The sequence below is a fragment of the Miscanthus floridulus genome, chromosome 6 (assembly GCF_019320115.1).
Source record: "Miscanthus floridulus cultivar M001 chromosome 6, ASM1932011v1, whole genome shotgun sequence".
Lineage (NCBI taxonomy): Eukaryota > Viridiplantae > Streptophyta > Magnoliopsida > Poales > Poaceae > Miscanthus > Miscanthus floridulus.
This window is the reverse complement of record NC_089585.1, coordinates 13,995,692-14,002,262: the sequence shown is the minus strand read 5'-3', so window position 1 is coordinate 14,002,262 and position 6,571 is coordinate 13,995,692.

Genomic DNA, 6,571 nt, shown 5'->3' with positions numbered 1-6,571 from the left:
GCATAGTTTTCGCACCATTTTTCGTGGTAAATATCCCACTGTCCAACCACAAATACAGAAGAAAGTCTACCAACTCTGAGTTGGTATGTATTTTTTTAATGAAAGGGAACAATTGAATTATGCTAACAAAACAATGGTAAGAAAAAGAGGATCCCATTTCACATTATCATCATCGCCAATACAATTACCGCTAGATGTTAAATAATCTATTGTGCTAATGCATAAGGGACAGAGCACGCAATGCTACCGAGGGTACCTCGCAGACATCATCATCTCCTGCTCCACACTATATCTTCTGCTTGATTCTTTAAATCTTTGTCCTCCTTTAGTTGATGATGGGCAATTAGTCATAATGCTATCATCCTCGAATTCCGCTGCTACCGTATCATCTCTCTTGTACTTCTTGGAACCCCAAAGCCCCTCTAGGGTATGCTCCACTTGTCGCATTGTTGGTCGTTCTTCACCTCTTAAGTTTATATAGGATGCCGCAAGTGTAGCAACTTCTTGGACTTCTTCGCCTCCCTCCTCTATAACTTGTGGATCGATTATTTGTACAAGGTTTCCCACATCAAGTAGATCGACAAAATGAGCAACAAGGCCACCACCTTCACTGGATAAATATGAAAATGGTTTCTTCCTAGTGAGCAGCTCAACAAGAATTACACCAAAGCTGTAGACATCACTTTTTCGGTGAGGCGGCCGGTGTAAAAGTACATAGGATCCAAGTATCCTATTGTTCCTTGAACCCTTGTTGTCAACCCTGTTTTCTCAATAGGAATGTACCTTGAAGCTCCAAAGTATGCAACTTTTGATGTCAATGTGTCATCAAGAAGTATGTTAGTGGACTTGATGTCTCTATGGATTATTGGTATTGAAACTGCCGAGTGAAGATAGGCAAAGAGAAGTAGCTACTTCGGTTGCGATCCTCAACCTGTTGCCCCATGACAGTGACCTTGGTCCTTTATCATGGAGGTGGTCGTAAAGGGTTCCATTGGAAATAAACTCATAAACCAACAATGGGACCTCAGTCTCGAGGCAACATCCAAAGAGCTTGACCACATTCCTATGGTTGATCTGTGAGAGGATTGCTACCTCATTATAAACTCATATATTTCTTTCTGGATCGTAATCTTTGGCTTATTGATGGCTACGACACGTAGGTTCGATAAAATCCCTTTGTAATCAGTACCATGCCCTCCTCCACCAAGCTCACGAGCTTTGTCAAAGTTGTTTGTGGCCTTTGCAAGCTCATCAACTGGTATGATCATTCTTTCTGCAATGTCTGCCTCTTGAGACACCAATTGTTGCAACAAATGTCCACGATTTTGTTTAAAGTGCTTTTGTTTCACTACTTTTGCCTTGCGCTGTTTCATCCAACGGAGTAAAAATATTATACCTAGAACCAAAAGCAGGAGCGTCGGCCCAATAGCAACTCCAATGATTAAACCTGAAAATTCACATACATATACTATTAGTGATAATTTAATTTCTCAAACTACGAAGAAGATACACTTTTAAATGCCAAATTAAAGCACAATATCATCGAGACGTTATGAGGATCTAGTGGCTATCACCTGTGGGGGAGCAGCCACCGGACTTGTAGGGGTCACCAAAGGATCCCCCACTACTGGATTCAGGCGCTTTGCCGAGTGCCTAATGCACTCGGCAAAGGCTACTTTGCCCTCGGCAAAGCCTTTGCCGAGGGCAGCACTCGGCAAAGCGCCTCCGGTAAAAAATCCGTCGGCAAAGAATTTTTTGCCGAGCGAAAGTCTTTGCCGAGTGCAATCTCGGCACTCGGCAAAGAAAAGTGACCGTCACGGCACCGGTTCCGTTAGCACATGCTTTGCCGAGTGTCATCTCAGAAGCGCTCGGCAAATATTTTTTAATTTTTTTTTCAAAATTTTTTTATCGAGTGCCCTACCGGGGAGGCACTCAGCAAAGATTTTTTTTTAATAATTTCTTTGCCGAGTGCCCTGCCAGGTCGGCGCTCGGCAAATATTTTTAATTTTTTTCGTAATTTCTTTGTCGAGTGCCCTGGCCCTGGCACTCGGCAAAGCTTTCCCAGCTTTGCCGAGTGCCAGGGTCAGGGCACTCGGCAAAGAGACTAATTTTTTTTTGATTCTATATTCACAAACACAGCATATAAGAGATATATATAACATCTGTGACATCACAAACACAATATAGCGCATATATATCACATCCATCTCATCACAAAGGCAATACTACATATATATCACATGTTGATCACATAATATCTCACATACACGACATCACAAGCATAATAGGTCCAATATCCATCGAAACAAGTCTAGTTGATCACAGTGCATCACATGTCCATTAAGCGGTGAAAAAGAGATACAAACTACCGGTGGGGAGGAAACTGAGTGCTTGGTGAAGGAAAAGTGACGTCGCCTGCTTGCGCCTGAGATGGGTTATTCGAACCCGCCGACGGAGGCTGCATAAAGGACAAGAGATTGCATCTGTTAGAGTTATCATCTAATGAAAGCACTAGTCGAAGCAATTTGGTTTCATACTCACAGGACTAGCTATAACTGGCGGCGACGGTGGAGCGAACTGTGGCACAGCTACACTGTGCATTTGCCCAAAGTTCTTCAGGAACGTCGTAATCTTCGCCAGCTGCTTGGCCTGCCTTTCCCGCTTGGCCCGCTCGGCCTGTCTTTCCCGCTCGGCCTGCTCGGTCCTCGCCGCCAGGTCCCACAGCTCCTGAGCCATCCTCTCTTATCGGCCTGCAACATTTCAATCGAATGTTTCAGTAATGCAAAGGTAACTAAGTTATTTAAAGATCAATGTACAAAGAGTTAAACGAGACTAACCTGGAGTGCGTCGACCCGCTGCTGTGAAGGGGACGGCCGTTGGCGTATGGCTGGGCCTCCGCTCGGGGTCTGTGCTCAGATCTGGGAGAGGGAGGGAATCTCGCTGGGCTCGAGGGTGCCATCGCCTATCCAGTACCACCCATGCTTCTTGCCTTGTTCGAGCCTCATGACCATCGTCCCATCGATGTCATCGGTGCTCGGATCCCAATCTGGCCCATGGACCGACCTTGCCTCCGACACGTACGAACTGATGCGGGTGTGGACGCTCGGGTTGCTGTAGGACTCAGGCGGGTCATCCGAGGTGAAGGTGACAGTCGACGTCGCCTTACCCTTGCAGGCCAGACCATATGCCATGAAATTGGAGATGGACTGCCCACCATGTGACGCCGACTGCGAGAAAGACAACAAGATGATCAGAAGAAACATGCAGAATGGAGCGTAAGAATACTAAAAATTCACGTACCCATGCTTGCTTGTACGCGCTAAGGCTACGGCTGCCTTGATGGTGTGTGGGGCCTGTCGCTGCCATACGCCGCTCCCGCCCCGCCTCGTGGTCCTGGATATAACCCTCCGTGAACCACCTGTCCACGATCATCTCCCAGCAGTCCCGATACGACTCGCACCACCATGGAATTGTCTACATGTCATAAAGAATTTGAGATGTAAGAAGACCAAATTAAAGTTACTTAATCTCAAAACGAATCAGTATTATTCTTCTTCATTTACCTCAAGGCACTATTCCCGCATCAGCGTCCTCTGTCTTGCTTGTGTCTTGCTGATCTTCTCACCAAGGTGCTTGGCATAGTACTTGACGATGCAAGTGAGGCGCTCCTCGTAGTGCATGTCGGTGATTCGTTTCCTAGCACTTTTGACCATCACCTTCTTCGCCCTGTCCTCCTGTCCCTCTTCACATCTGAAAAAAGTCTACAGACAGACACAATGTATCAATTCATTATGTCAAAAAAAGTCAAATGAATGCGATGTATTGATCAAAGTTGTGCGAGCGAGACTTACCCAGAACTCTCTCCTCACCCGCTCCTGCTTATCTCCACATGCATCGGGGGCATCTTTGTAGTGGTCCCATGATTTGGCCGACTCAGTGTTCCCCTTGTGCGTGATAATGCCGGGGTAAAAGTGCCTGCACACAAGACCCAGGATGTGGTTGGGGTTGCGTGAGTCACCAGGCGACACAACCAGCCAGTGCCTGCACAAGTCATTAACAAACATTATTAGTTTCTCTGACAATTTTCAACAGGTTATATGAAGTAGCTGTGATAAAATCTAAAGTTGCTTACCTGTCCGCCTGGGGGCGGATCACTGGGCGTAGGGGAAGAAGCGGAGGCCCAGGGAGTTTCGAGGGACCTCGCAAGTAGATGTTGGCCACAACAGAGGAGTCCGAACCAGCTGTGCCTCTAGCCTCACTGCCCTGCTGTGCCTCATCTCCCTCGTCGTCTGTCTATCGATCTAGCTCCTCCTCGTTCGAGGAGTCCGGGGTAAGGCGCTCCTCCTCTGGCACGTCATGTGGCCTGACTAGAGGAGGTCGGCCCCTCCTGCTGCCGCTACCACTACCGCTGCTCCTGGCCCTCTGCCTCCTCCTGTCCAACGACCCCTCTTCTGCATCCAGATCTACATCGCGTGCCCTCATGAACCTCGAGTTCACGTTCCTTGGCACACGACTGCCCGCCATCTTTGTTCAATCACCTGCAAATAAAAAGAAACAAACAAGACATATTAGTACATGTGTTAAAAATAGATGCTAAATAAAAAAACAAAACACGATTACAAAATAACATAGTATTACATGTATTAGAAGTAATCATCATTATTGGGATTATCTGGATCATATGTCTCGTCATCACTATCAAAATTGTCCAAATAAACAACACTGTCCGAAGGTTCAATGTTGCCTTCATCGTCATCGTCTAAATGTAATCGCTCAAGCATTTCTATGTCCTTGGCATTTTGCACCTCATCTCCTTCTTCCTCATCATCGACCCTTTCATTGTCTACTTCCATTCCGATCGCCTCGGTTAAGTCTATCACCAACCTCCCTAGTAGCCCATCTTCTTGATAGAACTCTCCTTCATATGTGTTTGGGTTGAAGTTGTAATCTTCATCGTTTGGGACAGCTAGTCTACCATGTGGCGATACCTGGTGCACAATAGCCCAACCCTTAAGAGCCTTGTTGCCTTGGCACGCGTATGGCAAATAATAAACCTGCACGGCCTGGTGAGCCACAATAAAGACATTTTTTCCTTGATAGACGAAATCTTGTCGAATCTCGACTTGACCAATATTAGGGCTCTGTTTCGTTAGTCAAGGATTGAACCAGTGGCATTTGAACATGACGAGACAAAGAGGTTTTGAACCATAAAATGAAAGTTCATAGATTTCTTTGATTATGCCATGATACTCGAGGCCATCAGTGCCGGGAGTACAAACTCCACTGTTTGTGGTTTTTCGATGGGGCCGAGCTCGCTCGTAGCTTGCTGTGTGAAAGCAATATCCATTCACATCATAACCTGAATAAGCTTTCACCTTATTGTCGAAGCCATTTGCAACCTGTCTCAACTCCTTACTCATAGTTGCATCGGTTTGGGCCTACAAGCGCAAGAATGAAAGATTGCCGGACTAAGTACGCGAAACTCGAAATCTCGAACTAGGTACGAGGTAAATTGGACAATACCTTTGTTTTGAACCAAGAAATGAAATCAGGCCTTCCTGCTTTCGGACTCTATGAAAGAAGGGTATCGGTTTGCCGTGGGGTAGGACCCCTTGGTTGATGCCTGGATACACGAATAAATTTCCTGTGTAAACGAGAAAGAATCAGTTGGATGCAGAATAGTGACGGCGTATTGAAACAAGTTCGTTGAGAACTTACTCAATGAATGGCTTCACCTCGGTTAGGTTCTGTAACACATATAGCATGATACTGCGCCACTCTTCATTATCCAACCTCTTATTGGTCGATCCACTTGCGCTTCCGAGTTGCCCTTGGAAAAGGCTGAGGTTGGATTCATTCTCGTCAGCATTGTAGCGAGGGAGTGGATTATGCACGCTAGGAAGGTTCGTTGTGTAGTATAGCTGTGTGAAGTTTGTCACCTCCTCCAGAATGGAAGCCTCTGTAATGGAAGCCTCAATTTTGGCTTTATTTCTACATTTTTTGCGAACGGCCTTCAGACATCTCTCGATTGGATAGCACCAACGGGCCTGCATGGGCCCCCCATACGTGCCTCATACGGGAGGTGCACAATCAAATGTTGCATCGACAAGAAGAAGCCAGGTGGAAAGATCTTCTCCAACTTACAAAACAGCTCAGGTGCCACTTTCTCCAAGTTTGCAACCACGGTCCGAGATAGCTCCTTGGCACAAAGCTGGCGGAAGAAATAGCTCAACTCTGCAAGCACTAGCCAGACATGCTCAGGAACATAGCCTCGTACCATCGCCGGAAGAAGTCGCTCAATCCATATGTGGTAGTCATGAATTTTCATCCCGTTGACTCGCATAGTGCCTAAGTTCACTCCCCTGCTCAGGTTCACTGCATACCCATCAGGGAACATTAATGCCTTGATCCATCATAGTACTTCCCTCCTTTGTTCGGGTTTCAAGATGAAATTGGCCTTAGGCCTTTTCCAGTTCTTGCCATTTGTAGGAGGCCGCATCTCTTGCTGTGGTCTATCGCACAACGTCGCTAGGTCCACTCTATCCTTAGGGTTGTCCTTAGACTTGTCAGT